We start from the raw sequence: 11,252 nt of genomic DNA, 5'->3' as shown, positions 1-11,252 counted from the left end.
CGTTACAGGTTTTAAAAACCTAGGAAATATGATAGACCACATATGCTTCTCAATGTGACAAATATTATACAAGGTGTACAAGGTGTGTGATATCTTGGCTTGTTTGTGTATGTATATATGTATATATATATATATATATATATATATATATATATATATATTGGGGCTGGGAATCTTCGACTGTCTCACAATTCGATTCGATTACGATTTTTGGGTCTACGATTCGATTCAGAATCGATTTTCGATTCTCAATTTGAACGATTTTCGATTCGAAATTATTTTTCTTGACAAATGATTTCTGCTTCAATTTACAGATATGCACAACATTGTCATGATCTACTTCAGTCTGCTTTGCAAGACAAAATGACAAATAGAGACGTTCAAGTGTCTTTTCTTTTTTTGTTGTTTAAACATTTATTAATTTTGTCTTGTAAGTGCCTTTTGCCACAAAAACAGCATGTGGGCTACAACTGCCTTTTCCCCTTCTTCTTCATTTCTAATTTAAATAAAATTGATTTTTGGGTATTAATATCGATTTGATTCGATTCATAAATGAGAATCTTGATTCTTTTATGAATCGATTTTTTGGCACACCCCTTATATATATATACTGTATGTATGTATGTATGTATATATATATATATATATATATATATATATATACATTTATATACATATGGCACGCACATGTTTTGTTTCTTTTTGTTTCTGCATAAAAGTGTGGGACACAAACTCTGGTCCATTTAAAGCCGTTTTCCTGATGACGTGTCCTTGCAATCCTTCAACTTCTTAATAGACTTTCGTATTATTCTAGTTAATATTTTAGGATGACAAACTATGTAAATTGCCACCAATTCGGCATCCATTGCAACCTGGTCATCCTGGAAGGGGGATTACCCCTGTGGCGGCCCTGGCTGAGGGTGTCGATACGGTTGTCCAGTAACCGGAAGGTTAGCTGTTCGACCCAGGGTTCTCACTCAACCTGCTTTGTGAACTAGACCCCAGGTCTGAATACTAGACCCCAGGTCTGAATACACCTTTGTGTTCTTCTCATAGAAATAATTATAAAAACAATTATCTAAGTTTGGTTCCATACATGAGCAGAGGCTATAGGCCGCCACAGAAAATAAATTAAACTGAGTTAAAGCTTTGCGTGTCTTTCAAATGATGATTCGATAAATATCGATTCGATTCGTGACACCCTACAATTCAGAAATGGTTGGTATGGTATATTTTAAAATGGAACATTTCTATTCGATTCGATTCAATGCACCCACATTTTTTTTTTTTTTTGCATCAAAACCAAACGGTAACTCAGGCTACAATCTATGCTGCAGCTCTATTTTCAACAAGATAATCACCACACGTTATGTCACTGCAGTGTGTTGCTTCAAGGAAAGCAAATAACCCCACCACCATTTAAAGGGTCTTACATTAAAACATCTTATGGTACCTGTTGTTCAATGTGCATGCCAAAGAGGCTAATTAAGTAAACCATGAACTGACATTAACAGGCCAATTTCCCTGTTGAATGTTTGGTGCCTTAACAACAAGATAATTTGCTGGGTGAGAGTGTCAGTTAATGCTGAAATCCCACAAATTTTATTTAGCTTTAATTTGAAAGGCAACATACTTGTATGTTGTATGCATAGAAAAAAGGGTAAGTAATAATTTCCTTAGAGCTGTATGTATGTATGTATAATTATTTGGTGAATTTTAAGGGAGTCCCCTACAGTAGCCTATAGCCCTTTATATCTATACGTTTGGTGAGATGATGCCCAAGTTTTGGTATTTTCTTACACAACTTTTAATTATTTTAAAATCAAACTTTCACATGGATGAGAATGTGGTATCGCTTATGGCGTTAATATAACCCAAAATATTGTGACTTGCGTTCTATAAATCAAATTAATTCCATGCAACGTAATTTTAAGAATCGAATCATTGAAAATTTGCTAAATTGGGAAATCAACACACGAGACACTGACATCCAGCCATTACTATTCACGATTAATCACTGTGGGAAGGGAGTGCTCACAGCGCACATGCATCTGGTCATCTCGTCGCAACTATCGAGGTAATCAAATATCCTACGGAAAATTCTATTGAATAATTGGGCATTCGGATAAAAATTAAATATTTTACTTGGTGAAAGCAATTATGAAAACAGAAGATATTTAAAACATATTTCCGGTGAATGATGACCAACTTTCAGGATAATTAACTTTTTTTTTTCTTTTTTAAATCAAATTTAAATCGTGCTTAGCAGCACATTATTTTAATCTCTAGAAACATTAGTGATATTTTAGACAAATCTCTCCCCATAGATTTTGGAATGACCTTCCTTTAAATGTTAGGCAACCTCTCTATCCACTTTTAAAACCTTTCTTCAAACACATCTTTGTTCCTTGTTCCAGCATGAGACTCATCATTGTTTGTGTTGTGTGCTGTATTTTGTGTTATTAATTTATTTATAGATTTTTTATTTATTTACCTATTTGTGTTTTATGTTATTTTATTTACTTATTCACTTAACCATTCATGGTATGTATTAATTTATTTTGTGTTATTTTGTTTTACCTGTCTTTATTCCATGACTGATTTTTACTCTTATGTATGCAGCAATAGCTGTTTTAAAATGCTTAAAAACGAGGTTGAGTTGATAAATTTTTGGTCTGTGAAGAAAAAAAAAAAAAAAGGACATCAGAACCACAGTTGTGATTTTTCCGACTACAACTGCACAATTGAGTTAGCCCAATTTGCTAAAGTGATAACTAGGAATGGCAACTGCCTTTGAAAAGTAATCCGATGGCTGTTGCCGCAGCTGCTAGCATGGTTAGTGTGCTAACGCTGGTAGCCGCTGTATACGTTTTTTTTTAACGCCCTTAATTGGCGATCATACATGATTTTAGGACGAAGTTGTTTTGTTGATGTCGGTCTCAACAGTTTATGATGGCAGAAAGAATGGCCGAAACACATTCTACAAGACCTGTCAAGTCATCCGTTGTGCACCAATAGGCGACACACTACAGGGAACAACTTCAATTCCAAGGCATTGCGCTCCACACGTTATTTGGTAATGTAATGTTTACTTTGAAGTTGGCCTTGTCTCCGCATTAGCGGCGTGTTGCCAGACAATGCGTCAAATGTTCCCCACAATGTCAACTTCATTGTAAAATCAGGAGAAATGACTTATAGGAAGACATGCAGGAGATGTGATTGAAATTCAGGAGTCTCCCGCCTGAATCGGAGGAGTTGGCAAGTATGACCTATTGTACAGTACAGGACTGGGACTCATTTTCAACCCTGAAGTTTCAGGGCTCAGACCGGCCCACTTTAGTTCACAGCATTTTAATGAAGATCTATAATTTTTTGCATATTAGTGCATCAATATAAAATAACTTCCCATTCCACTCAACATCGATATGTAGTGTATTTGATTAAAACTTAAAATAACTAAATGCCTTACTAGATCACATATTAAAGTTTATTTGAACAATAAAAATAGTTAACGTGAACAGTGCAAAACAAATTAATATGCTGACATATGATCTGAAAAGTCAGAAATTAACACAAGCATAATATTCCAACACAATGACATTTTTCAGTTAAGGAATGGAAGTAATTAACTATAATTTAACATTTACATCAATATGAATGTATTGTGCTGAAGTTACATTACATCTCAATGTAACTTGCCAACAAGTACACTCGTGGAAAGAAGATCAGGCAAATATATTGTACAATGGTTTGAACATTATAAAGTGTCTGTTCTGTGTTGTGCTAATGTGCTACATAGTGTCTTGACATTACACTAGCTTACCCGTGTCGTCTCTGTCAGGTGCACATGCTTCAAGACTCTGTGACACTTAAAAAAAAAAAAAAGTTCAGGTTTGCCACATTTGGCCGCATCAGCTTCTAAAGCTCTTTTCTTTTCTTTATTTGAGAAAAAGCACGCTATTGGGTGATTTTTAAAGGGATACTTTACTTATTTAGCCATTTTTGGCAGTCAAACATGAATATTTTGCCCATGATACATTTTATATTTTCATTATTTTTCATGTACAATTAATACCTTTAAAAAGACATTTTGCAACTTGCTGTCAACTGAAAATGACATCACAAGGGTTCAGGTAATCAATCACAGCTCAGCTTGTGAATGTCACATGACCAAACCGAGAAAACAGGTGAGCTGTGATTGGTTCACTGAGCCCTTTTGATGTCATTTTCAGTCGACAACTTTTTATTGCTATAACGGGCTAAATGAGTGAAGTATCCCTTTAAATTAGCGACAACTTCCCGACTGGTGGAAATCTGAAGTATCAGGTTTTAGGTGAATTAAAGAGCACTAATTTGCATGCAGACACACACACACACGGACGCATGCACACCCCCACAAATAATACTAAAAAATAAATAAATAAATAAAAAAGAGCGATGATGATGACATGTTGACTCAGGAAAGCTGCCGAATGAATAATACTGAGCTCTTAAAAAAAAAAAAAAAAAAAAAAAAAAAAAAAAAAAAAAAAAAGCGTAGCTGCGAGCTCTGGTGGCCCACCGGGAAAAAGCCCGCTGCTCCCGCCTTCTCAAGCTGGGCCTAGAACAATATGTATTTATCTGTCTCCCTCAAAATGAACAACATTCAGAAATGTCAACACCTCAGTGCCCCATGTAAGAGGAAAGCTAAAACATTACGCTGCTGGGACAGCACATAAACAAGCCAGGATTGGAAGCAGAGCTTCTGGAAAAAGCAAAGCACAGCAGTGCTATTGTTATCACACAGGGGGAGATTAGCGTTGATGGCTGCATGTGAGCTACCAGGCTTGGCTGGTGTTCTGTGTCGGATGCTAACCCAGCCCACCCCTGCTGTCACTGGTGCCATGTCACAATTAGCCAGAATAGCTGCGGGCACGAGCGCTCGCCCTGGTGGCAAATGCACTCGATCCTTCTCGAATCACACAGATATCACCACTCTGGAGATCATTGCCAGCATAATGAATACTGCCCCCGTTTTCACCTTTCAGATTATATTCTGTGCCAGAATCTGGAGTAATAGCCTGCATTGTTCTTTGCTCTAATTTCTGAGGATAACAAGATCACAGAAGACACAGTCATTCCAGAGTGAATCATTTACGAGGTAATTTATGACTGTTAACTCATTTACTCCCAATAACGTATAAATACGTTTTTTTTGTTAATTTTCAAAGTGTCCCAAAGACGTATTTATACGTTTTTTTTGTTTTTCTTATGCTAGCTAGAGCATACAGAAGGCTTTGATGCAGCCTCTCAACTGCAAAGAACGGTTCAGAAATGGTAGTTATTACACAAAGGGCCAGCAGGTGGCAGCAGAGCAAAGGAGATCAACCAGGTTCATGTAGAAAAAAAGCTCAATTACTTACAATTTTAAATAGATTTGTGAAAAATGATGAAACTTAGCTATCTTCTAATTCTTCTAATTTCTGCAAAACGGAAACAGATAGAAACATACTTTTTTTTCCTGATGAAAGAAGAGACTTGAATCTTTCTTTTGATGGGTTTCATGCTTTATAGCAATAGAACACAATATTCTGTGGGCCTTGCAAAATCAGTCAAAATCCAGTAAAACAGCCGGGAGCGAACGGGACTGCTTCTGTGAAAATGGCTGAGAGTGAATGAGTTAATGTCGAAACATATGCAATAAAGTAGGGTGTGTTCTCTTTATCATTCAATTCTTAACACAATTTTTTGTGATTAAAAATACTGACCAAAATTGCACTAGAAGTCTGCAAGTGACCATAAAAAGGTGCAAAATACTAGCTAAGACGCGTTATGAAGCATCCCTGACTGCAGATTACAGATGCATGAATAATTAGCAGAGAGATAGCTAAATGGCACTGAACATGATTTGATGTGCAGAGATAGACGAGATCTCCATGGAACACAACCGTGTCCGCTTTGCCCTTCTCTCTCTTGTCCGCTGTCATCCTCTGCAATCTTCCTCTCTTTCTATATTAGGCTCTTCTGGGTTAATCATTCCTAGAGGACACAAGTGCTAAAATGTGACACACATCCTTTCTTGTGTAGACACTTTTATACATCACAGCCAACTTCAACAATAGCTCCAAAGCCAATTGTGACACACTGATATCAACATGTTCTGTTTCAGACTCCTCCGAAAACTTTTCACTTGACCTTATTTCCCATTTATTCGTTATTTGCCCCTCCTTTCACTTTGGAATGAATGTGCACAGCGCTCCAATTTTCACATTATTATTTAACATTTCTTCACCTTTGCCAACATCCTTGCTCCCCATTTTGCTCTATTGAGTCATGAGCCCTCTGGGAGGCGGGTGCTCTAATTCATTTGTTTGCATACGGGGAAAATGTCCAGCTCTGATGGATGGCTTTGGCTCGTGCGCTAGCTCTGTAGCCCAAGGTTTACAATGGAATTTGCTTAGAGTCTCTCAAAGGACTGCATCCTCAAATAGAGAGGGATAAATAAAACACCTCCCCACACACAGACTGTACACACTGTAGACTGACATGTAATTTCCCTTTTATAATCACATATACACACACATACACACACTCCTACATGCAAAGAATCATAAAGATGCACAGTGGGCCTAAACATGTACACGTAGAACATCACTGCAACAATTTAAACATTAAATATGTCTACAATACAGGTATGTAGTGTGATGTTAGCGTAATGACCGTTAAAGTTTTCGGATGTCCTCACAAAATCCTGTAATCACGTAGTCCACTTATTGTCCAAATTTGTCTGAATCGTGAGGCCTTTAATCAGTGGGGATGCAAACAGTGATGTGATGTGACTGCTAACATTAAGCCACTCTATCTATTGCACTTTTCTCACCAACATTCACATGCACGCACACGCTTGGCAAAAAAAAAAAAAAAAAAAGGCTGCCAGCTGAGCATGTTTTTTCATTCAGGTTCACCTCCAGCTGAAGCTCAATTATTTGTCTACCAGTTTTTGGTCACAAATGTTTTAGGGTTTCCAAGTCTACTGGTCTGTTTGGAAATCCTTATGTGTGTGCGTGCGTGATTTGGATAAAACACATGCCTTTTCTGAATGTATTTCATCTGTAAAGGTGGTGTATGATTGATTTGATTTACAAAAGACAACCAGAACCAGACGTACACGATCAAGATGTTCTTTCCTCTGCTCAGCTTTTAGCATGAAAGCCTGGGATTACATAGAAAGGCTCCCTCGTCATGGATAATTGGCCAGGGGTCTCTCATAACGCAAGCTGAAGGTGCAGGTAGAATGATGCATTAAAGGAGAGTTAACATAGATGCAAGAAGTGAGGAGGAGTAAGGATAAAAAAAAGATCATCACAATTTTATTTATTTATTTATTTTTCACATGTGTGCGTTAAGATAACTATAGATAGCCTACTGTCACTGATTCAAAATGCCTCTAAAATGAATTTGGGACTGAAATGCAGCGATGCAGCTTAGTGGTGGGTGGCACCCAGTCCACAATCATAGTTGTTAGTTTAAGTCATGCGCCAGCTTAACCATATTGGCTGCAGAAAATAAATGGAAAGAAAAAAAATCAATAATTGCACTTTTCTTTTGCCACTTTTGAAAAAAATTGATTCATGTTAGCGCTGAGAAAAGGACACCTGCATGGTAGAATTGTGGTAGAATATTAGCGATAATTGTACCTCCTTGTCTCTGAGAAGTCAAGTTCTGTATGGCTGTAAGTAGTAAACAGATAAACTACATAGGGCAAAATCGAGTGTGATTGCTCTCAGAGTGCAGTTCACTTGATCAAGTAGAAAAGTTATCATTCAAAAAAGCAGCACTCAAAGCAAGGACTCAGTCCAAAAAAATATCGACATTGACACTATTTCAATAAATTGTTGGGATCCTTTTGTGAGATCCTAGGTCGGGTTGAAACCAATTTTTAAAACGTGACCGACCGACACATGATGAGAAAGAAGGTATATGTGTCCTTAGTGCCCTTTTAGTGATGGACAAAAAAAAAAAAAGCTTTGTGATATATTTTGACTCCTCTAGATGGCACTCTTGGTCTAAAGCTGCCGTAGAAATGAAATCAGTTTCCATTGCACTAGCTTGTATCTTCAAACCAAGAGAATTATATATAGGGCTGGGAATCTTTGACTGTCTCACGATTCGATTCGATTCGATTCGATTACGATTTTTGGGTCTCCGATTCGATTCAGAATCAATTTTCGATTTTTGATTCAAATGATTGTCGATTCAAAATTATTTGATTGACAAATGATTTCTGCTTCAATTTACAGATATGCAAAAAATTGTCATGATCTACTCCAGTCTGCTTTGCAAGACGAAATGACAAATAGAGACATTAAAGTGTCTTTTTTTTTGTTTTGTTTTTGTTTAAACATTTATTAATTTTGTATTGTAAGTGCCTTTTCCCACAAAAACAGCATGTGGGCTACAACTGCCATTTCCCCTTCTTTTTCATTTCTAATTTAAATAAAATCGATTTTTGGTTATTAATATCGATTCGATTCATAAATGAGAATCTCGATTCTTTTATGAATCAATTTTTTGGCACACCCCTAATATAGAGGTGTAAAAATACATTGTAATTGCTTCATGAAGCTTCATTTTCCCATCACACAACACAGCACATACAAAATTATATTTCCACCGACATTGGGAGGCTCCTCCCCCAAACAAGGAATCTGGCATTGTCCCAAGAAGACTGACCTGCGAGAGGGATCATGTGCCCAAATAATAGAAGAAAATGCTATTCTGTTAGCTTTTTTTAGTAGATTGTAAGTCCTGACACTTTCTGAGCAGATCAGGGAGGAACATCCCTCTTGACACAGTACACACATTACCCAGCAGGATAAATGGCCAGGATAATATTTCACAAATAATCAAATATGATAATCAAATGATTTGCTGAATTATCTTTATTTTATGTAGTGAAAAAAATATATATATTCATCCATCTATCTATTTTCTCTGATCGCAGGTCAGTGTATTGATTGTACAGCTGGTGAGACAAAAGCTTAATGTCGATAAAATCCAAAATACTGTGGCAAATGTTTTGATATTTTCAGAGGCTGACGTTGACAAGAGTGTGAATATCAGTCATGATTAATAGCATTTTTGTGTCACTATGCAACATTTAGCTTTTGTACTTTTAAAGTTGTGTTCATAAGTTTACATTCCCCAAAATATGTAAACTTTCAAGCACAACTGTATGTGAGCCAGCAGATATTTTTCAGATGAGTTTCATTGTGCAAGATGTAACAAGCCTGATGCATTCAAGTTATTAGGGTGGCACACATTTGTTTTTGTTTTTTCATATTGTCCACTCTTGGTTCACAATAACTTCTGTTACATCTCGTGCTTGGCTCAATGATATCTCAAAGGACAAGCTGGTATGTGAATACTGTTGGCATTTTTTTTTTTTTACTTTAGTCTGGACCAAACCACTACAAGTGTGAATACAGCCTGAGCTCAAATATGGGTGCAACACTGAAATGTATATCCACAGAATTTATGAATATGGCATGTGTCAGAGGGTGTGAAAAAGGCACAGTTGAGAGGAACGGCAGAGCGATAACTACATGGAAAGTGAACCCTGCCCCTGGGAAAAGCTGACTTCTCAAAGGAGGCTGACTGAAGAGGTTATTTATTTTTTAACATTTGATGGAAAGTGAGCACTGATAGAGGGAGTCCCAGTGGAATTCATGACTGGAGATCTGTTCTCCCGGGGCTACTGTCTCCCCCCACTTTCCATGTCACACCTTTCTGATCTTCACCACAGAACTGCCACTGTCTCTGTGGGAGAAGAGGAGAAGAAAGTCAGAGCAGCTCATTCCCGATGCCATCTTTGCCTTCGTTTCAGTCAATCTCCTTCCGCTTCGCACATTTGCGGTGGGCAGAGCCCTCCTTGGTTCTCTCCACACACAGTCAAGGCGAGTGGTTCTTTGGGCTCCTCCAAGGATTGCCTTTCTCCATGTGGGAAGTACAGCTTCCTATCCCTGTTCTCCTCATTAATATAATTCCCACTATACTCCAGAGTTATTAAAAGTCACTTATCCTTCCCCCTCCCTCTCTGGTGTTTTCCTTTCATTATTCCATGTCCTGTGTTGGGGATGAACCAGCAGTGTAATGTCTTGTCTGACACCTTTACTCCACCAGGACCGGGGGTGAATTATTGGGCGGATGAGAATGATGCTACATACGCTTTGGAAAGCTATATCTATGTACCTTGTCGAGGCATACTTGTGTCGTCGTGGGAGCTCATGAAAACGTGCCTTTGTGCTCCCAATTTCTCTTAATGAACATGGGTGTCAAATGCATCCTTACAATCAGGTCATTTGGGAGGTTCCCCAGAGCTGTAAAAAGTCAAGATACTAAAAATATTGCTGCACAAAGTATGGAACGTGGCTTCTTACACTTCCAGGGCAGAAAACCTTCCCCATATTCAGCCGATTGGGAGCAATCTGAGCCTCGTGTCGATTCAGGTTCTCAGCAAGAACACAATTAAGATGACAATGTTGCTGCCGTGAAGAACTCTTGAGCAACAACGTTCTTCTGTAGGACTTCTTACCTTACTCCAGAGCAATATCCAAGAGTTTACCATTGCACGTTGTTTTCTCCGGTATATATTTCCATGGCATAACCAGTTTTGGTTATTTCCTTTCTCTTTCAGTATTTCATTACAGCCAAATATATGTCCTCTCCTCTCGTATGCGTTTTCAACGTTGCAATACCCAAAATGTCCTCTATAAATGTTTTATTCTCCTCGTGCTAGAATCGGGCATACACCAAAAGCTGAGGATTGTCACTTACATCAGTTGATTGATTCATCCGCAGCTATAACGCAATACACCAGGCACTTTGGATTGGATCTGGGGGTGCACATTCTCCAAGAGCAGGTCTGCTCGTTGTTGTGGATGACACGGGAATTTAACATGAAATTTGACTTCAAGTTGCTCTCCTTCATCTTCAAATAGTGTATCTGTCACTGCTTGCAAACATTTCTCGACCAGTCCGGAGTCAGTAAAAGGATTTTTGTGTTTCGCCCAAAATCCAACCCACGCGTCGTTAGCGCTCGTAAGCAGGTACGGAGCTCGTAGCGCTCGATGCCAGTAAAATTAAAGTATATGCCTCAGTCCATTCACTTTTCAGTATCTACTCGTCTGACTTTCGATAAGCCATACTTCATCACGTTTGTCGTGAGAATGCGTGTACCCCGAAAAACAAAACAAAACAAAACAAAACGTTTG

The sequence above is a fragment of the Festucalex cinctus genome, chromosome 3 (assembly GCF_051991245.1).
Source record: "Festucalex cinctus isolate MCC-2025b chromosome 3, RoL_Fcin_1.0, whole genome shotgun sequence".
Classification (NCBI taxonomy): domain Eukaryota; kingdom Metazoa; phylum Chordata; class Actinopteri; order Syngnathiformes; family Syngnathidae; genus Festucalex; species Festucalex cinctus.
Note: the sequence above shows the minus strand (reverse complement) of the source record.